The sequence below is a fragment of the Lagopus muta genome, chromosome 1 (assembly GCF_023343835.1).
Source record: "Lagopus muta isolate bLagMut1 chromosome 1, bLagMut1 primary, whole genome shotgun sequence".
In the NCBI taxonomy this organism is placed as follows: Eukaryota; Metazoa; Chordata; class Aves; order Galliformes; family Phasianidae; genus Lagopus; species Lagopus muta.
Window position 1 is genome coordinate 105636955 of NC_064433.1, and position 22976 is coordinate 105659930.

Sequence of the window (22976 nt, forward strand, 5' to 3'; positions counted from 1 at the left end):
GCAGTAGCTGTTAAAGAATATATCTCTGAGATATATTGTGAACTGAGATATGTTATATATCTCAGTTCAAAAATTATAGAAGAGATTGTGATTTAGGAGAGCATGTAAACCGCATTATTCCACACAAGTCCTGCTGAGTTCAAAGCTTAAGTATTTTCTCTGGACCAAGACCATAGAACTTACTATATTTTGTAACATGGATAATACACAGATATCAAGCATTCTTAAAGCTACCATCTCTGGAAACTATTTTAATACAGTGATGGAAGTTAACATTCTGATAACAAAAGAATGTCATCAAAAGAATGTCATCAACTGCAGAAAAAGAAAGCCTTTACAAATTCTAGGAACTTCCCTTGCTCCTCGATACCACTGACCTTTAATTATCACCTAAGAATAAGAATTATTTTCAGTATGTACTCCCATCATGCTGTTGAAAGACTCATGCAAAGCAAAGGGGAAGCAGAATAATATACCATGAAAGGATGACCATGAAGCACATTATTAACAGTCCACTGTCAAAGAGAGTCTGAACAATAGACATATTGAAGTCCATATTCCAAAAGTTGTTCCTTTTTTTTTTTTTCAATCATAATTGTAAATAAAGATTGAAATGATAGAGGATTTATTTTGAAGTTGATGATATCTCTTTCAAACGATCTAGTTAGGTGTTATTGTATCCTTTGTCCTTTATCTTGAAGAGTTATGTGTAATAGCAGTAGTGCAACACTATACAGCATTTCAGTAGCATCATCGTTTTAATACTAACAAAAGCTTCTCCCAGAGTATTTATTCGGGGCACATCTTCCTGTAATTTGCAGAAACTGCTTTGAGTGGGTCTCACAAGCCCTGACCAGCCCTTAGAGCAGTTGGCATTAAACGCTAAAGTTACTGACTCTGTAAGTATCAGCAACCTGTCCTCTTGCTAAATCTATACTTACAAATAAGGTATTACAGCAGATCTAAGGCTAAGTCAGAAGCAGATTAACAGTGGTGAATACAGAACAACTTTTGCTGTGGTGTGCAACACAGGAGCTGGTAACACAGGACTTCTACCAAATGCAGAGGTCTCAGAAGACTCAAATGAGATCAGGGACACCCTTCTTATCCCAAACTCAAGGTCTTGCTTCTGTTTCAAACCACTGATATTTGCAGAATGACTCACTAAATACAGAAAGACATACTTCAACCAGTTTTCTGAGATGTTAAAGATGGGTCTGAAGTGTAATCCAGCTGTGGACACTCATCCTGAGCTGCTCAAAACTTCTGGATCTCACCTTGGGAGCAGAAGTCCAACCATGGCAAAAATTATATCAGGATCTGATGAGGCTACATGCTTCTTTCTTCCTTTTTCCTTCTCCTTTATAACTTAGGAATTTCCTCGGCCTTTGCTGGCAGATCTTCCAAAGAAGTATTTGCTGTCTTTTTGTAGATCTGTGAAAGGAAAATTTGCCCTTGAAATCATCCTTTCTTTACAAGATCGTAAGGTACTTGCATTTCTTGTCTCCAGCAGCAAAATGAAAAGTGATCCCTGGGCACAAATATTCAAGCAGCTCCAGATCAGAAGGTTGACTACTAATGAGACAATGAAGAGCTCACTAGGTACGGATAAACTGGGCCTGTGAAGACAGTTAAAACAACATTGATGAACCTGTTTGTCTTCTTCAATTCAGAAGGTTTTTGAAAAAACAGGTACTCCAAAAAGGACATAGTCAAAAACCTAATACTCAAGAGATTTAATCTACATGTCTTGAAATGCTTTGAAAATCTTATCCATTCTATTTAATAGTGAAAATGAAGCATGATTATGTTCAGTGTTCATTTCATGGATACAAAAATGAAGGCAACAAGAGCCTTGTGTCCTGCTCACACGACCTGCAGTGGACCAATGGAGGAATAGACAACGATTCAGCCTAAAGAGAGAATACTAGGGGAATTAACTCCTGCAAACACTTTAAGCAATGAAAATACCAATGAGGAGAGGAGACTATGTCCCACTCATTCAACTTTCTGGGAACTAAATCATCAACTTGCTTAAGAGCTTCTAGTTTGCATGGCTTCTCAAGTAGATGGAGCCCAGGACTGGATGGTCTGGAGACTCCTTTGCATACTGTGTAGTTAGGAAGAGGAGAAAAAGCCTGTGCACACTCCCAAGCACTCCACAAATGGTCCATCTTGGAGGGATGTGATCTGAACTAAACAAATGACCCAGATCCCTTCTTTGTTAGCTCAGCCTTAATGGTCATCTGGTTTAGTCTTATTGTCCCCTGAGACAACACTGCTGGGAACAAATCCTTTAAAGCTTGATTAGTTTTGTATTTCCATTGTTTTCTTGTCATGGGTCTGTTAGGCAAAACTTTTCTTTGACAGTTGCAGCTCCTCCCTAAAAGCTTCTGATTTCTTCTTTTTGGACCAGCAGGCTCCAGTATAGCATTTCTCTCTCGTAATTGCCTCAGGCCAATTTCTTCTAAAAGAATTAAAAATGCAAATCTAATATCATAATTGTGTAATATGATAAGCTTGGCAGCTCAATCAATACTATCCCCTACTGTCAATAATACAGCTCTGATGCATGTTTGTCAGACCTGACCAATCTCACTTTATCACTGGCACTGTGGTCCTTCCACATCCATAAGATGTGACATTTTATTAGTAGGTTCCTATCAATCAACTCTAATTTTTGCATCATAGAAATTCATTTTGTCGTCTTCCTGCCTGGCTGCACTAGGGTTGCTCTTTGGGCCAGGCGTCAGAGACTTGCAGACATAGTCTTCCCCAGGCTCCAGAGTTACAGCCTGGCTGAAGACTGGGGCTGACAACAGCACACTTGGGTGTCTTCATTACCTAGCCACAAACGACATGGGGTTAGCAGCAAAGGACATGGATGGTAACCACCGTGGAAAGGGAAATCTGTGAATCAATGTCAGAATGCCCATCAGTACTTCTACTGTTGGGTGTATCCTTAAATAAAAATATAAGTCAAGATAATTTCTCACCCCCTACTAAGCCTAGAAAACTGATTCAAGGCAGTATTTTGTTATTTAATATCCCTTCCAAAGCAGATTTTTTCTGAATAAATCTGAAGGGCTGCTGATCCAAAATGCAGGCAAACCCAAAGATAGTAATTCTATTTACACAAACATTGTTTTTTCCCACTTGACCACAATAACTGAAAGCAAAAGGACAACTTGTGTTCTTCTAAAGCCTATACCCAGCCTCAGTGAACAAACCTACTTCTGCTAGAACATGTTTTGAAATGCTGCCTCTAGAAAGGGTCCTTTCTTTAAAAATAGCTTTTAAAAAGGCTGCGTTAATATGCTTCAACCAACTGTGCTTGGGTTTCTTATCATGATAATCTTTTAATGTCCCTCCAACTCCATTCACCTCTGTAGCACTAGCCTTGATCTATTCCTAAAAGTAAAAATGAATCCACAGATCTTCAGCCTGGAGTACACTAATAGAAAAGAGTTACCTCCCCTGAACAAGATGCACAGTGAAAGTGGAGTCAGGCTTCTTAACTATTCCTCCAAGTTATGGAATTCAGATTGGTTTGAACAGCTTGCTAGTATTATTTGTAAGTATGCTAATGCCTTCACCCACTTGCAGTAACATATTTACATAATTTTAAGCAAAGGATCCAGTGCTGGAAGGAGAAATTTATGAGTTGAATATGCTTGCAAGGTGTATGCTTTGTATTTGGAAAACTGTTGTGTTATGTTGCATCACTATAAACCTGACAGGCATTACTTGACGTCAGAGAAGTGGGGTGAGCAATAACAGAGCAGAGAAATCCACTCATCCTCCCTTCTTCTGAAAGCATGGGTGTTGCACACAGAATTGTAAGCAAGAGACCAACTCAGGACATATTTGTATCACCGTATAAGAAAAGCTCTAGGGCAAGGAAGGAAACAAGTTGAAACACAGACAGCTGCATCCTGGATGTCAGGAAGCATAGGGATGAAGAGAAAGCTGCCAAAATCCAAGTTTAGTTAAACCTCTTCAGTTATGTAAATAAAGAGGCAGCAAAGGGTGGAAGGAGTAGAAGCAGCACCAATTATGTGGTGAGGATAGATTAAGGACAAAAAGTAATATAAAGAAACTACAAAATATTAAAAGAATACTTTGTTTCATATTCACTGAATGCAGAAAAAAAATGGAAAATGAAGAATGGCTAGTGAGAATAAATATATAGAAAAATGGTCACTCTTTGAGGTAAAATAAAATTCAAAGATCTTCATATGCTCCAACTGGAAAAATTACAACATCCAACACAGAATGCAGCAGTACGAGGCAGGTGAAATTGCATATATTTGGGCATGGTTACGAAAGTTGTCAAATCAGTGATCACAGCAAATCTCTAGAGAAAAAGATGCATCATTTAGGGAGTTTTTCCCCATTTAACTTAGTTAATTGCAGGCTCATTGGCCTGACTTGAAGGGTATATAAAGATTTAAAATTAATTTTGAAGGAAGGAAAAAGATTTTAAGCTTAGAAGAAAATTGGAAAAATTGTTAAATCAACATGGTATTTGAAGAGACAATCATTCCAGACTGGCCTAATATTTTTCACATGACATGATGACTGATTTTTCCAGTTTTATATTTGGGAAGCCTGCAGAATCTATTCATATTTCAATAAAACATTTGGTTTGGTGCTGCATGAGAAGTTATTAGTTATCACAGGAACAGTTAAAGATTGTTAAAGAACCATAAGAAACTCATTAAAGAAAGCGACAATGAAATCTGCTGAAAGAAGAACATTTGGGTTGCTGAGGGGCATAAAAAGGATGGAGCTTCGGACAATCCTCTTTTATGACTTAATAACTGGTGTGAATTGTAGCATGCATGCTAATAAAGCAAAGTTTATCTTGACAGTAAGTGTGTCAGGATGAAATATAGTAACCAGATCTATGAACCAAAAGAAAATTAGCAAGGACCAGCAAAACAAAATTCTACCAAAAACTAGGAGCTTGTCAATTAAAATAGACATAAGGTGAGAGATCTTGGTATATTCCCTATTCAATTGAATATCACTCAGCTGATGTACCAAGCAGGAGAGGCACACGGCAATGTTTAGGGCTTTCGCTGAATCATAGTCTCCAAAATACTCCATGTTTCGGCCCTTGTCTTCAAGACATATCAATTAATTCTGGAAGATTTAAGATAATTAAAGAACAAGTAGTCAGTTAAAGGGACTTTTGTTCCTGCCCTTTCAATGTAGGGCATTGTTGTTTTCCTGATGGCATGTCTACATCAGATGACACTTTTGTAGCCATCTTCTTGGCTAAATTTATTGAACAGAACAAAGCAAATCCAGGCAGGTCTGCCCCTGTGATCCTTCTTCTCTCCTAAGCCGAAGTTGCACCGTTACCATTACTAGCACTCTGTGGACCCACTCCAGTGCTCTGTCACTAATTTTTCTTTTTTGTTTTGAGCATTCCCCTGCCTGTGTTAACATTGATCTGGCTGGAAATTGCCTGGGAGACAACTAATGCGCCAGACCCAGATGATGCCAGCAGTCAGGGTTGCAATTTGGTGACATGGATAGTTGTACTTCAGCTTCCTAGGCTAGGCCTTAATCTCTCATGACTGAATGAGGCCCAAACACCTTAGTAATTACACAGTATACCTCAGGTGAGAAGCAAGACAGAATTTTCCTGTCAAATCCCTGCCTTTATTAGCCTTAATCCTGATTTTCTCTGTCATTCATATGACTGTGCTCTGCGATACACACCTATTGACCTGGCAAAATCATTACATTTTTCTTTTAGTTATTGCCTGGTACAGAATGAGGATAGAAAGATAGACAAGGTTTGATTTTGTTTTCTGATATCTCTGCAAGTGAAAATGTACCATGCCAATGTCAAAAATCATCAAGGCTGTCATATCTTTATACAGCGATACAAATAGATACTATTATTAATGTACACATATTAAAAATGGCTTTTCCCTGTGGGAAAGCACCACATGGCCATTAATATACTTATGCTATCCATTCTCTAGTGGACTGCAGTCACGGTCAATTAGCTGCAGATGAGCCTTGAAGTTTCCAGGCTAAACAGAAGAGTTATGAGCTGAGAAGGGAACTAAGAGAATGAAATATTGTAAATGAAGCAAAGCAAGGAAAGAATCAAGCTTATTTACTGTCTTTTATCTTTTTACTTCACTTTGACTGAGAAATGGGTTCATATTAGCCCTGCGACAGTATTGCTCCAACAACCACATCAGTACATTTCTAAATATCACAGCCATGATCACAAATGAGAAATAGTGCTCCCAGTTTGTGACAGGTAATGGAGAGGATAAGCGCCGTTTAGACATGTAACCATATGCTATCTTTCCTTCTGACCATTGTGAACAAAAACAGGGTGCAAGTTCAGAAAAACTGTTAACACAGAATCAGATTTTCTAATTGTTCTCTTTGCCATTGATTAATCTTCTCGTTAACTATGGAATGAATAAAAAATAGAAAATGTCAGAAAGAAATTTTCAGTGTCTGGAATGGCTCATTTTGGACTACTAGCCTCAAATGAGGCCAAATACATGCATAAAATTTGTCATAGTGGCATCAGTTAGTAGACTCAAGTTTAAGTGGACTAAATATAAAAAATAATCAGAAACACAGAAAATGCAATTTCTCAAAGTAGGAATAGTCTTCAGTTAAGAAAACCTTACCTCTATTTTACTGAAAAAAAAAAAAAAAAAGAAGTAGTATTCTCTAGTGATAACAGCATTAGTGTTCTAGTTTTTGTCTTCCTGAAATCAGCAGTAGGATGATAATTTGTGAACTACTCCCTTTTAACAGCTTCCTTTACATTACAGAGAAAGATATCAAAACCAGAAAAAAAGAAATCTAAGGATCTGCAAAGATGCTAGAATATTTATTGAAGAAATACTTAAGTCACTTGGAAAGTAATGCCTCCAATAGATTTCCGTGGAAACAACAAAAGATACAAAGAGCACAACAACGCTATTTGATGGAGCAAATTCTCAGCTACGAAACACTGTCTTACTGCATAGACGCTACCCCTATCCATGCATTTTCACCAGCAATGAACAAGAAGTTGCATGCCATGCTCATAAAAATCTGCACCAGTGGACGTCAGCTGTTGTTGCTGTCACCACCACTGCTGAAACACACCACCTATCTCTCACTGTGTTCACATCCACTGTTTGATCTCCGTCAAAGTTCTGCAAGTGTAGATGAATGTGTAGATGAGTGTCATTTTTTTCTGTGTGGAGGAATTAGACACACTTTTGCTTCATGTGCATTTTCATGTCAGATGCCATTTTTTCAGACTGCCACTCTGTTGCCACCTGTCATCTGACAACAAAATGTAATGAAATCTTTTTGGGAAGGTTCAACCTCTTCTGTCATACCACCAATATCTGCCTCTGTCATGGGTCAACATAATAAAATAGCAGGCATTACTATTGGAGCAGTCCATGTATCCAAACAATAATTTCTCACAGGTTCTGAGTTACCATATGTTCAGTCACTTTGAAAGCAAGAATGGATTAATCTTCAAGCTCTTATTTGCTCTCTGGAATGAAGAATTCAGGATCTGGAGGTAAGATTGCCATAGATATAAGTTTTCACCCCTCTAAGGATTTGCAGTAATCCAGAGAATGTTGTTCAGGAATGTATCTAAGTAGATGTAAAATGATTCTTTGCTTTCTGATTTCTGCAGTTCCGCAGTAATCTTCTTCAATATCTTGATAGGTTTTCTGTGATCTCTTTTGATCAAAACACAGAAAGACTCCTTCCATTCCATGCTATAAAGTGACTTGCACTCAGGGACAAATCTTTTCCTCTCTTCACAAAGTTGTGAAGAAGATGTTGTCAGAAGTCAAGAAAATACAACAACGCTTTGTTTTGAATTAGTTTGGGATCAGCCCATCGCACCGCATCAGTGATCCTTCTAAACAAACCATCTTGTTCTTGACAGTATTCATGAAAGGAACACATCAGGGGACTGAGGGTTGTGGACTTAAGTTCATCAAACCAAAGGCATTCCTGATAGTATAAAAAAGCAATTTTTTACAGCGAAGTTTTACATCTTCTTGGCAGATCCCTGTCAGTACGTTGTTTTGAACATCTATAGCAAGAAGATATTTCCTCCAGTAAGTGCTGACGTGGATCTTAACAGCTCCTTTTCAAAGAAGTCTACGTAACACAAGTTATTGAAATTATGTTTTAGGTTGTGTTTTGTGATGACTGTGCTTTGCTCTACTGGTTTGGAAACCTAAGATCTAAATTTCTAAAGTCACCAAAGTCAGTAAAATAACATTCATTTCTTTAAACAAATGAACAAAACTTTTGAAACAGCTTTAGTTAGTTCTTTGAATGCTTGCTTTCAATCTCATTGGCTTGTAGCTGTCTCTTCAGTAGGAGAGTATTCCCAACCCTGACAACATTGATTTTCAAATTTATGATCACCAGTGAAATATTAAACTCCATTGATTTGAAATTCAGGATCAGATGCACGTTAGATATTCTGCATATTTTTTGGAATGGGCAGTTTCATTTATCAGCTCTTCCAATTGCAGAATAATTAGAGTTCCATCACGTTCCTGTTCTGAGATGTATACATTCCCATCACATCACAGCAGCTGTAATATTAAAAAGTGTTCTATGCATTATGTTTACTAATTGGTCAATTTATCCTCACTATGAAGCCTTTCCATTTATTTCTCAGGAAATGTATAGGAGCAAAAATACTCATCTTTTCACCCACTGAAATTTCTTAACCCAGGGAAAACGTAATAGAAGCATAACAGAGATCTCCACAGTTAAAGTAAAATCAAGGAAATTATCTTAAGCATTTGAAACAGAGCTGAGATATCTGGGAAGTGCTTTTTAAAATAGGTCTGAATTGTTGTTTAGAGGTTTCTATTTCAGGAATGAAATTTTCCACAAGAGTGAAACTTACTGCAAAACTGCTCTGGGAAAAGTGAAGGAAAAGGAATGAAGGAACTGTTGACTAGTCTGACCTTTGGAAAGTCAGAAATGTACAGAAACATTTAACATTAATAAAGAAAAAGTTCCACCATGGTTTATGGATTTCATGATCAGAAAAATTCATTGACATTCGCCTGTCTCTGTCTCTGAGGCCTACTACTGAAGGAGGAGATCTCAGTCCACTCAGACCAAGTGATGTTTTGCTGATTATTTCAGTGGGGACAGAGTTTAATCTTCAACAGTTAATACAGAAATATTGAAGACTTTCCCCACAAAATTTATTAGTTGTATCCTAGGAAGATATACAATAAACCAGATTCTACCCTTCTGTCCCTCAGCAATCAGGGAGGATTTGTGATAAAGAACTCTGGAAAAATAAAACCTTAAACAGTGTTGTTGTTGTTGTTTTTTAATTTTAGAAACAAATAATCCAAGGCAGATTTATACAGTACTGCAAGTCATTTAGAAGGTTTAGTGAGTCCCGCATTTTAACTTCTCCCAGGTTCCCTGACTTTGACCATACTAGGCACACCGTTGGTTTTTTTTTTAAACTAGAGATAAGATTTAATAGAATACTTTTTCCTAGGCTTGAGTTCGGGAGTGTTGACACTTTTGGAAGTCAACACATTGGTTGGTAATTAATGCTTGCTTTGCTGAACCTGGAGATTGTGGACACAGAGATGGGGTAAGAAGGGGAAGGTTGGAGGGCATTAGAAGAATCTGCAGTGGAGAGTGATAGTAAAATTGGGGGAACAGAATAGAAGCAGAGGAGATTATTTGAAAAAAAAAAAAAAGCAGAAGTTCTGAGTAGACTGCATTGTTGTCAAGGAAGATAGTTTTCAACTTCTCATGGAGTTTTTGGTGTGACCACAAACATTTACTTTTTGTCAATATGTGATACCATTCTTCAGTCCTATATAATGAAAACTACAGCACCCATGAATTTTAGCAATATTCCCATTTGAAATTCATTGTCCTTTAATCCCTTTGAACAGAAGAGATTTTTCTTTTCTTTGTTTATACGTGTTTTGAAAGATTCAATCTATATTAACATCATGAATAAAGCTTCCGGCAGTCAAAATAGATAGGGATTTCCAGACCATAGATGAGTCTGATGCAAACCTCTGAACTCTGTGAAATTTTCCTTCAGCCAACGAGAAAACAAATTTGCCATTAAGTAAAATTTTTAACCAGCCAACATCCATATTCACTATGCAAAAAGCTTACAGGATGAGAAATTGCATCTACTAATCAAAATCAATACAATTCATTGACACATACAAATTTACATACATGAGCTAAATTCCTAAGAAGTTTGTTTGTTGTTGTTGGTTTGGTTTGGTTTTGTCTACAGTACGTGTACACAAAGAATAGACATTAAAAGTTTAATTATAATAATGAGACACCAGTTTACTCTTCTTACTTATGCACATTTCCAGTAAGGACGGAAGAGTGGATTAGGATAAATCTTCCCAACAGATAGGTCAGGACTTTGAAGCATCTTACGAATATGAATTAATAAATAAGTCAGTGACTTCAAATCTGGTCTTTGATTTACTGAGGAGACTAAGACTATACCGCTGACTCCATTAATTTCCTCTCCACACTGAATCTCCAGTTGTTGCTGACAGTTCCATTGCTTTGCTGAATTATGCATTTTTTTCTTTTTTAAATTCACTAGGAAAACAACCTGACCTAAGCCATCTCATTTGTATGCATTCACAGTCTTTCAGTTTTCTCCACGTTAAAAAAATTCTGGTATTATTTTCAGAAAAATCTTCCTTTCCTTGTTTCTGTATTTCACATATTTACCTGTTATTTTACTGATAAAGAGTGTCTTGTAGTATCATGAAGATCTCTTTGGCTTTCCACAATGAGAGTGATAGTGAAATATGAATTATATCCACATTATTGTTCCATAATCTTTCTCTTTGCCCAGAAAATATTCCCAGAGTACACAGTTTCTGCCAGCACCTAAAATCTAGCTGTCCTGTTGAAGTGTCGGGCATGCAGCTGCAGTCTTAAGTGGCAACTGATAACATTGCCCTAACACACCTTCTGAGAGATGAGAAATTAAGAACACAATTATATATATTATTACAAAATATCTCAATTTTTGCGTTGACTAGTACCAACAGAGAACTAGAAAGTTTTTAAGTGATCTCTAGCATATGAATTGTCTGAGAGATCTTGGGTTGTATAAGAGATTTATTCTGAAATTTCAGACCAAAATGATAGATTTTCAGGAACTCCCAGGTGGAATCGTACTTCACACCTCTACATACCTCCACAGTGGTGGACAGCAGGGTAGCACAGATCTTTCTACAGGGTCTCTGTGCTGGTATCCACATGCTCTCAAAAAAAAAAAAAAAAAAAAAAAAGCAGTGATTTTGTGCCATCGACTGCTTTATTGAATTAACATCATTCTAATTCTGTGAAACATTTATCTTAATGCCTGCTCATTTTTATCTCATTAAACAAGAAAAGGTAGAAGTGCCAGGTTTCTGAGTCTGCCACTTACAACATCAGCATCCCTCTGGAAATTTAAGGTGATGATTTTGCTCTATAAACTTCAGTATGTTCAAAGTATAGATTTACAAAATAAGAAAATAAGAAATAAGCAAATCTTATGTAAAGAAGAAAAGACACTTCCTAAAGTTAAGAATATTTGCCTACATTTGTAGCTACAGGCATGGTAGGCTCAAAATGAGTCAGCAATCTGCACTTGCAGCCAAGAGGGTACACTGCATTTTGGGGTGCACTAAACAAAACATATCAAGCAGGTCAAAAGAGGTGATTCCCTCACTGTATTTAGCATTGGTGTGGCCTCAGTTTGAATACTGCACACAGTTCCAGGCTCCTCAATATAAAAAGGATGTCAGGATATTTGAATGCATCCAAGAGGAGGACAATGAATCTTGTAAGAGGACTAAAAGGGATGTCCTGTGAGGAGAGGCTGAGGACACTTGGGTTGTCCAGTCTGGAGAAGAGGAGGCTGAGAAGTGACCTCATTGTTCTCAACAACTTGAAGAGGAGGAAAAGTGCAGAGGGAAGTGCTGGGCTCTGATCCCTGGGCACCAACAACAGAATATGCAGGAACAGCACAGATCTGCACCAGCGGAGGTTCAAAGTGTACATTAGGAAAAATTTCTGTACCATGAAAGTGATCAAACATTGGAACAAGCTTTCTAGCAAGGTGGTTGTTTCCACATGCATGTCAGTGAAGTGCTCAGGCAACTTGAAAATCTTTGCAGCTTTGTTCCAATTGAACTAAACCTAAATGAATTAGCTGTTCTATTCTAATTTTCTATCATAGAAGACTTCACAGTGAATATATGTAGAAAATCTATTTTGATCATGTCAGTTGTGCTTGGGCTTGAAATGGGTACTTTCTGCAATTCCAATTCATCAATGAGTCTGTGAGAGACTGCTGAGAGCCTCTGCTTGATAATGTGCCAATATGCAGAAGATTTATGCAGATGTTTTGTTCTGGACATGGCAATTATGAAAGTTAAGGGTGAATTTTAAGCAACGGACCAACATTTTGTTAAGTAAACTTATCAAAAGGATTTTTATGCATTTATGCATTTTTTTCTTGCTAATGTTTTTTATAAAGATGCTCTCATTGCTGACATCCACATGAAAGTTTCTAGTTGGGATTTTACTATTCTGTGTAGGGGCTCAAATTCAAAACAGCACAGATGAAAACAAATTCTGTTCTCTAGAGGCAGGTCAGATGCATACCTCCAAAATATGCCTATGCTTGTCAGCACAGAGGTTCAAAGGTAGGCAGAGGAATACTGGCTTTCAGGCAGACAAGATGAAAAAAAAAAAAAAAGAGAAAATGACCACCAGTTCTGGGGAGAGAAAGTTACTGGGATCTGAGGGAACTTTTCTTCATCTGACCCCCAGCTAAAAACTCCTGGTTGCTTTTAATGTAGAGGCAGCAAAGACAATGCATCATTCATTATGTCATTTTGGTGTTTGCCTTTTTAAAATATTAATGAACAGTCCAGGCCTTTCTTTTGCTGACCACTGAAAACAGTCCCATTCCCCTGAGTAAATCAAAGCTGACTCTTTAAGCTTGTGATTGAAATTCAGTCAAACCTCTGGGTGAACGGAAATCATTTGTTGCGTGACAGTGACACGTGGCAGCTCCTTTTTGTTTGCAAGAGAGCTCAGGGATTCTGTGTCTATTGTCATCAGTTGAGGACTTGGTATTGATGGTTACCCAAAGCTCTGTGGCTTTGGAGAGGGAAGGCTGTAGTGCAGCTGCAGATTTGTCAGGGAGAGCAGTGGAATCTGAACAAGAAGCACTTTGTTGCTTTTAGTTCAGCAAACTCTATGCCAGGCAATCCCATCTGATTGGTCTGGAGGGAGAGAGTCAGAGTCAAGATGACCCTAGAAGAAGGGAGAAAAAATATGCCACAGAAGGATTATCTTATCTGTTCACTCCCTCTGATCTCTGTATGTGTTTACTACTGGTCACTCTCAAAGACAAAATCCCAGGCTCAGATAAACTTTTTCTCTAACCCAATATGGTGACATCAATGTTCTAGAGAGTATAGATGAGTGGGAAATGATTTGCCTGAAATAAACTTTTATGTAGAACAGAGAGCAGCTTTTTGTGTGTGCGTGTGCGTGTGTGGTCCTTTCTGCCCATTGCTATTCTGCCAGTATGAATAGCCAAAGGAATAATATTAGGGAAAAGACAGGTGAGCAGCAGACACTTAAAATTGCGGTCAGCTGTCTCAGTTTGCAGGCTGCTTTGAAGATGATCTGGTTTCTTGCCCCCTGTGTTATCAAGCAGTTTAGGAGTTAACATACACGGTAACCCTATGGACATTACTCAAAAGAAAATAAAGGATCCTCTCTAGCTTCAGACCAGATTGAGACTCTGCTCACATGGACCAGCCATACCATGGTGAGTTTTAAATACAGAGCTGAAGGGGCCCTTAATCTCTACTCTTCCTGTGGCCCACTGACTTTCAGATGAGAGATCTTTCCTTTAAGTGAAGATGCTGTGAAGGAATCTGTGGCCTGTAGGAACAAAATGTCCAATGGAGCCTTTTATAGAATAAGAAATATATCCCATATTAGGAAAGGTAGGTTAAATTATCTTCTGCCCCCCCCTCTCATTGACCAGAAAGAGAACCAGAAAGACTGACCTAGACTCAAGCATGCAACTCTCAGCCAGAACGTGATGAGGAAAATTCAAAGCTACACTCAAGATACCCAGTAACTTCTCAATCCAGAAGGATCCTGCCAACCCTCTGCACCTATGATGGAGCAAACCTATTCAATATGGAATGCATTTAATATGCTTTGCTCCCTTTGAACACTGATATGGTGATAAATAGCTATATAGAAATTACACCCTTTCAAAAAATCTGCAGATCAGATTTATTTCTTAATATTCCTGAAATGGGCAATTTCTTTTCTTCATAGAACTTTTTTACTCCTGATATACATGCACTCAACACCAGAGCTGCTCACTCAGACCTGCTACAGCGGTCGTGCCAGGCTTTACCCAGACAGACTGCATTAAGCACATGCACAAATACAGAGAAAAAAAGCAATTTCTGACACAGCTTCAAAGCAACAGTCTGATGTAAGAGATGAAGGTAGATAAAGCAAACAGGGCAAGAAAGAAAAAACAAAGTGGTAGTGAAACAGCTAGAAAATCAACTCTGTACATTGTAATCTTGGCATAACACCAAAGATTTTGTAATCATTTCATTTCCAGCAAAGGTGATAAAGAACCTCAAAAAGGTGCCAGCAAGAAGAGATTCCATGGGAAATACCTGATTACTGCACAATTTTTCCTTTTTTTCATAGTAATTACCTCACAGGAACTTTCTGCAGGGAAAAAAAGTCTTCCTTCTGGAAAGCCCAGTGAGATTTTCATCGGGGCTGAATTCCACACTGCATTTTCCTCTTGCATATATATTTTATCCAAGTTAAAAAAAAATACAAATAAATAAATAATGTAAGCTCCCCAATTACAGTTGAGACTGAGTGTTTGTGACCTTGTGTTCCATAGAGGTTAACCTACTCTGATTAACTTTCCCATGTTATTCCATTAAATAAAAACAGTTTTGACACCCAGAGACTAAGGCATCCTAGAGATAACACAATAACCTTATGCAATCATTCCAAATTGAATTGCAATAATTCATTTAGGTGACCATACATATTTGTTATGTGTAATATGAAACATTGCAAAATGAAATCAATAGAAATGTTTCTTGTTAATGAAGATATACTGTGCTGTTACGTGTGGGGTTTGGACTCCATATCAGAGAAATCTTATTTGTATTCTACATTTCATGGTTTTATACTAGTTAAAAATTATGAAAACATTTCTTTAAAATTATATGTCTGGACAGATGGAAAATTATATCACGCATTTTGCTACTTATCTTGTTCACTGAACACGAGACTGCATACCTGAAAACACTGAGAGTTTTGCTGTTTTCTTCAAGAGAATAACAGACTTTTCCCTGAGGTTTTCAGAAATTACTGTTGCATTCTCAATGAAATTTACAAATCTGATGTGAGTGGTGTTTTTTTGAAAGTTATAATGGAAGGTCACCCAGTGTAAAAAATATATTTAAAAAAAAAAAAAACAGTACACCTTACAAATGTTTCTGATATTGACTAATTCCTATATAGGACAAATACAGCATTATATGTATGAAACCCTTCCCTGTCCTGCATGTGCTCCTCTGCCCAACTCTCACTGCCTGCTAGTCCACACACACAAGCTGGCTTACCTTAATGGATGGAAAAGTCTTCAGAGACATTTCATTTATCTTTAAGGGATGGGAATCAAATGCTATCAGTGTCTAAGCAGTATGCAGGAAATAAAAGACTCTGAAGACACCAGTTCCAGTCCCAGCCATCATCATAAAGAGCTGGGCCCAAGTGTGCTGAGCTCAGCATGAACTCAAACTGAGCTTATTATCCAATAACACTTGCTTGAAAAGTTGCCTACATAACCAGGGCTTTACAACAACAGCTGTATGCCAGAGAAACCAAAGCAAAATACATTTAGATTTCCTCTAATGCCAAAGCTACTCGATTTTAAACTAATCAGAAGACAGCTGCACGGTAGCATGGTTATGTCTGGTGTCATTGGCACAGTCTGGTTCTGCTCAAATGGTCTTTTGCTTCAGAGAAACTTTGAGTCAAGAATCCAGGGCATTAGCAGAGCTACATAAAGGAGATGTCTGGAGAAAAAAGGAAACAAACAAACAAACAAACAAACAAACAGAATTGTGGATACAGCTGAATCTTTAACAGCACAGATTACAAGCTGGCACCCATTTTCCTCTTGGAAGGATGGGATTCCTTCATAATCGCTGCAAACACTTAAGGAGCATCAGTTTTACCATAATTTGACTGAAGGAAACTCCTTAAAGTCCTAACCAAAATCTGTAATAAGTTCATCCAAGGAAACACTGGAGAGAATGTGGAGGCAAAGACTGTAACTTAATGGTAGGTAGTTTAAATTGCACAGAAAAGCTTATTGAGTGTAATGGAGAGCTATGGACACAGTGATTAAAGGAAGCTGAACTCTTTGACCTAGAAAATCAAATCGGTGACAACTCACTATGTTAAACTACATTAAAATTTATGACATTGAAGAAGAAGATCAATTTGTCTGTGTGTATCAGTGTGTGTGTGCGAGGCTGAATTAGGAGACAGTCAGAGCAGAAAGAGCAATCACCTCCAGGATTTTTAAGCATCCAAAGAAGCAAAGGTTCTGCATTCATTTACTGACCCCAGAATGATGCACAGGCTTCTTTGAAAGGAGGAGGCAGATAGACACTGTTCCTTGAAAAAGGTAACTCTAAATGGTCATTAGAAGGAGATATCTGAAGAAATTTCACAGAGTAGACATGGTACTTTTTCTGACTCAGGCAAATGACCCTGTGACAGCAGTAACCTCTAGCTAGGGAGCAAGGCACTGTGATCTCAAAAATCTCTGCCACAGTTCAGGTGTCAGGCAGGAGTTTATGCAGTGAAGAAAACAAACTTAGTGTAGAGTAAAAAACTTATGATGAAAAGCAGTACATTAGAGTACACTTTCTTAAAGCAAGTTTTTCTTTTTAATTTCAATAATGATTTTTGAAATTAAATGGATGTTGTCAGGGTAAAGTCATCTTTTAAGAAACAAGCCATATGTATGTTGCTAATAGTAGTCTTTTTTATTTCAGAAATGGATATTAAAAGCATTTCATTTTTTTGTGTGTGTTTCCTTTAACTTGCATTTTCATATATTTCAATCCAGACTGACTATTTTACATCTATTATTAACCAAACCCGTGTCATAACTGATGAAAGTAAAAAAAACCTGATAACTTCTCTGGATGTCTTTTGCATTTCCAAAAGAATCAAAACAGAAAATAAATGCACTGACTTTTTTCTGTTCCAGTCTCATAATGCTTACTTTTAGAACTACTTCTCCTTACCTCCATTTTGCAAATCAAAAGGGGAGAAATTAACGAAATGCACATACACATGCAAAACAAACCAACCATAATTGCTCTGAAGAGATGTGACACAGAAAAGAAGTGGTTAAGTATACTCAGAGGACTGTTCCTGGTACTCTGGTGTAGCCACAGATGGTCACTGGTATTGATAAATGTTGTTTACTTACCACCCTGGCCACCACTCTCAAGGAACACCCATAAAACATAGCACCACTCCCTTGCAGACATGGTTTCTGCCTGCCATTTACATGCGTTTTGTTCTTCATCCAAAAGTGAAGAGCTTTGGGAAACTTTGAACATTTCCAGGGACTGCCTCACCATATTTTTAAGGAATTTTCTCAAAAAAATTCTTGGGAATTTCATGAAATATTTTTATGTATGCCACGTGAGTGAAAAAAAGTAATCCCACAGGGGCAAAACATACAGTTGTCACTCACCAAAGTTGTTTTTTGGAAGTTATTCTGACTGCAAGTTGAAACTTAAGCTAGATATAGAATTCATTCTACAGTTATCCTTACAACAGAAACAAGCTTTGAAAGCTATCAGTGTGGTCCTCTGCTTGTTTTACACCATCACCATGTATATTCACTTCCATAGTGAGGAGATAAGGCCCAGAACCTTTTTTATTTCCTTGTCCTCCACTCCTGTCTTCTATACTGTCCTCTGAGAGCTAGTCAGTACTACCTCAGCAAGAGCAACCCTGACAGCAAAGCAGGTGTGTTTAACAAGCAATAAATTAAGAGTTTAAGCTGCTTTGACTGAATATGCTCACATCTAAATGGCACCTTTGCAGCGCTGAAAAATCCCTCATAATGATGAATGAGAATTCAATAAAGATTTCAGAGCCAGAAAGGAAAAGAGAGTGCATATGACTGCAGTATTGACATGCAGCTGGCCTTCTGTTCTATGTGCATTCTAATCATATGTGGCTTGGGGTGAAATCTGAAGCAAGCATTGGAAAGAGTGAATCAAGTCTGGCAGTACCCCATGAGTGTGTGGATTTGGTAGTTTGTTATGGGAATTCATTTAAAAAACAACCTCATTCTCCAAGATCTGCAATGGCTCTGTAATAAAAAGTACTGGAGCTACTATAGGTGGTAAAATGGGTCTGGATTTTTGTAGATAAATATATGCAGTTCCCAATGGGCATCCACTACGGGATGTGTCAAGATTGTTTATAGCAAAGGTAGAGATCCTGATACAAGAGAAATGATTAACTTTTTGTTTAACTCCCACACATTTTCATGAGAGAAAGTGTCACCTCTCATAACACTTAATGAAGAAAACAGAGATGAAGACCTTCTCTTCACTCCAGCTTTTCTATGCCAAGACACTAGAACAGTGCTCCCCAGCTTCACGTTTTCAAGAATAATAAATCTGGGTTCATAATATTAAGCTTATGAGTTCATATGAAGGGATAGCTCATAGAAAAAGATCACATCTATTGTGTCTTCACCCTTCTCATAGGGGAAATTTAATTATCTTCCATTCAGAAAAAGACTGTCCCTCAAAATATTGTGACTTCCTGGCAACTCTGCTCAAGCATCATCCTCTTCTAATAGCTCTAATTTAGTGCATACCCATGCAGCCTTAGTTCTTCCCACTCTTCCTTGCACTTCTTCCTCTCTGACTTTTCTTCACAGCCTTCAATCTGTCCAGCCTTGTAATCTCTGCCTCCCACCACAGCGCCTCAAAGCGGAGCTGCCCTGAGCCACCAACCGCCGGCAGCCCCGCGAGGCCGTGGTGGTGGGGAACTGTCCACGGAAGGGAGGTGCTGAAAGAGCCTGGAGACACGCGTCCGCCAAGCCCGTGAGAGGGGTTCCGCGTTGGATGGCAAAGGAACCTTGCCTCAACCTTCTGGAGACTGACAGATTTTTTGGTGCTCCCTTCCAAAATGCTGCCCTCAAGTTATGTGTGGGGTCTTGTAGCAGCAGGCAAAGGTTTATTCTAAGATAACATGCATGAAAACGTTCCTTCTCCCTTGCATGTGGCTAGCAAAACGTTCTGTTCTGCCTAAAAAGACAGCTCTTCATTCTCCGTTCCTCTTAATGAATTATTCTCTATCCAGGGGGCGGGGGGAGGGAGGCGGGGGGGGTGAAGGACAGGGATTCTTCTTATTGTTCTTTTCTTTCTTCTTTTAGAAATTATTGCTGATCTATTGCTGATCTCCGAGACATTTATGAGCTAAAAAAAAAAAATTAAAAAAAATGATACATTCTGTTGAATGAAGAAAAATACTATCCAGATCCGGCATTTTTAACTGTTCAATATTATTACGTTTTATAGGAGGGGAAAAAAAGAAAGAAAAAAAAAATACACTTCTCTCCTATTCCTCCTTTCCATACCAAATAGCCTACCAGTGCTCTTATTTTTTGCTTGATACACAGGGATCCAATGAAAACACACTTATTCTCCCCAGGATATTCATTCTCCTTGCAAGTACTGCCTTTTTAAATTCAAGAGATATTACTTAGCTAATTTTTAGTTGTTATCCATTTCTAGAAGTGATGTGAAGTCCTATAATCATTCATTTTTAAGACAGTTAAGATGCTACTTATTAGCATGTTGTAAATATTGGCTAAGATATATAGTTGTATTATAAATAATTATGTTGGAAGAGACTTCAAAGACCACCCAGTTCCAAACCCCTGGCATGGGTAGAGTTGCCACCCACTAGATCAGGGTGTTCAAGGTCCTATCCAACCTGGTCTTGGACACCTCCAGGGATGGTGCATTTACGACTTCTTGTGGCATTCCATTTCAGTCCCTCACTATCCTCCCGGTAGCAAAACTAAATCTCATCTCTTTTACTTTAAAACTGTCCCCCTTGTCCAGTCACTAACAGATCATGTAAAAAGTTGGTCTCCCTCCTGTTTATAAGCTTCTTTCAAATATTGGTAGACCTCAGTGAGGTCTCTCTGGAGCCTTCCCTTCTCCAAGCTAAACAAGCCAAACTCCCCCAACATTTCTTCATGAAAGAGGTGCTCGAGACCTCTGATCACCATTTTTTTCTTCCTCTGTACTCACTTCAATGTCTCCTCATCTTTCTTCTGCAGTGGGACCCAGGCCTGGACTCAGTACTTCAGATGAGGCCCCACAAGAACAGAGCTGAAGGGAACAATCCCCTCCTTCTCCCTGCTGGCCACATCTTCTGTGATGCAGCCCAAGAAGTAGTTGGCCTTTCAAGCTGCAAGTGCACTCTACTGGTTTGTGTAAAGTATTTCATCCATCAGAACTCCCAAGTCCTTCTCTGCGGGGCTGCTCTCAATGAGCTCTTATTCCAGTCTGAACACATATCTGGGGCTGACCTGCCTGAAGTATAACATCTTGTACTTGGCCATGTTTAATCTCATTTAGGTTCACACAGTCCCACTGGGCCAAGTTGGATCAAAAAATTACTTTTTGTTTGTTTGTTTTGCTTAGATCACTTATCAGTGATTAGATGATACTTCCTACCTTAACACTGTCTGCTTGACTGCACCTGCAGTCTAGTAAAGAAGCAAGGTAACTAATAAAAAAAAATGGTAGGTAAAAGCAACCACTTACTCTCTACTTCTTTATTCTCCAATCTGTTTGGATTTTTTTTTTATTACATTGACTTCTATTAAACGTCAGAATTTGGTGACACCAGAAACAAAACATTACTTTCTTGGCTCACTAGCCTTTCTTCCTATGTGATTTCATTCCATTACATTTTATTTTAACAAAGTCATGTCTGATACACTTTTCTTCAACCATATGCATCTCTCAGGTAGAAAATCAGAGTGGAAATACTTTTCTTCTAGGATTTATCTGTAACTGATCTATGTTCAGCTTCATCAATTTCCAATGTTTTTGTTCTGTTTTTTTTTGTGTGTGTGTGTGTTATTTTTTCCACTGAAATTTTCAGGATAATCATTCCTTATGGAATGGTTACTGGTCAGAATGTTTTGGAGTAATTACTGGAAAAGTAGAGTGTAGGCACTTAAAAAGGACCTTGAAAGTGTATTTAACATTTACAGCGGGTAGAGTGAATTTCTTTTTGTTAACTCTTTCAAATTCATGAGATTTTTTTTAAAAGTAGTACTTCCTATAGATTCTCTGTATGCATGCAAAGTACACAGAAAATTATTTGACTAATAAACTGTCTGTTTTATTTTATTCATTTTTTACAAGACAAAAGTATTGCTTTGTTAATTAACTAATGTTTCCTTTAAAAGTGAGTTGACACAGTTTTTTATTTTTATTTTATAAAAAGAGTGACAGATATATAAACAAAGGTCAGAACTAAAGATTGTGGAAAGGAAAGAAAGTGAGTAAAGGAACAAAGATCCTGAAGGAGAACAAAATGTGAGATTCTACCCAGAGGAATAGAAAGATTTTAAGCTAGAAAGGCATTATTACTAAGACATGCCATAAAGGAAGAGTAGATTTCAATAGAAATTTGAAAGGAAAAGCAATATGAATTATCTTTCATCTGTCCTACTGAAAGTTTGAACCACATCAGAACAGGATTGACATTCCCATATGAAATTTCTCCTTTCTATTTTAGTAGTAGTAATTTCAATGAGGAGCACTCAGTACTTAGTGCATCCATGCCTCCAGTGCTTTGATATATTGAAACTACACAGCTTAAATTGTTTCCAACACTTTTGCAGGTCTTAACACAATCTACTAAAGAATTAAATTCTTCCTCTGTTTACTGTGGAAGTCCAGTGTTTTAATTACTAAGATCCACCTATTCTAAAATAAATGCACGGAGGTTCTGCATTTGATGGCAGGTAGAAAGAACCATTTATTTCACTTATGAACTGTGCCCCTCTTAAGTAATGCCAACCTAAACTGCACAGCTGGCTAGTCACCAGGTTGGTCTAGGTTGAGAATGAAGCAAAGAAGCTTTCCATCTTAAGAAAATGTCAGTATGAAGAAATAATTGCCTCCAACAGAAATACTTAAATAACTACTTTGGAAATTTATTTCTCACATCAGAATCCTAAAGGTTCAAACATTTGATTAACTTCTACCCACAGAGGCAAAATCTGTTCCAACAGTAATGTCAGGCTTCGCAGTAGAAAATAAAGGAAATGAGAATTTCAGGCAAACAATTGTTATTCTAAGATTGCCTACAATATTTCAGCATATGTTTTTAAATGTGGTTCTACAACCCTGCCATCAATGCTCCCATCAGAAGAACTTTGTGAGAGATGTGAACAGAGATTAGGAAGATCAAAGATATAACTTTGATTTGAATGGTTAAGCATCTTTAATATAGGCTGCATATCTCTACAGGGCTCATTGTAAAGCCAGAGTCAAAGTCAAAATTAGAAAAACACTGGAAACAAGACAAAAGAGATCTATGATGTAGAGGCTGAGAGGATATATTATTACTGTCTTAGAGTCTCTGAAAGGTGCTTACAGCAGAGCAGGGCTGGTCCCTTCTCACAGGTGATAGGTGACAGGACAAGGCAAAATGGCCTCAAGTTACGCCAGGGGAGGTTTAGGTTGGATATCAGGAAGAACTTCTGTACAGAAAGCATT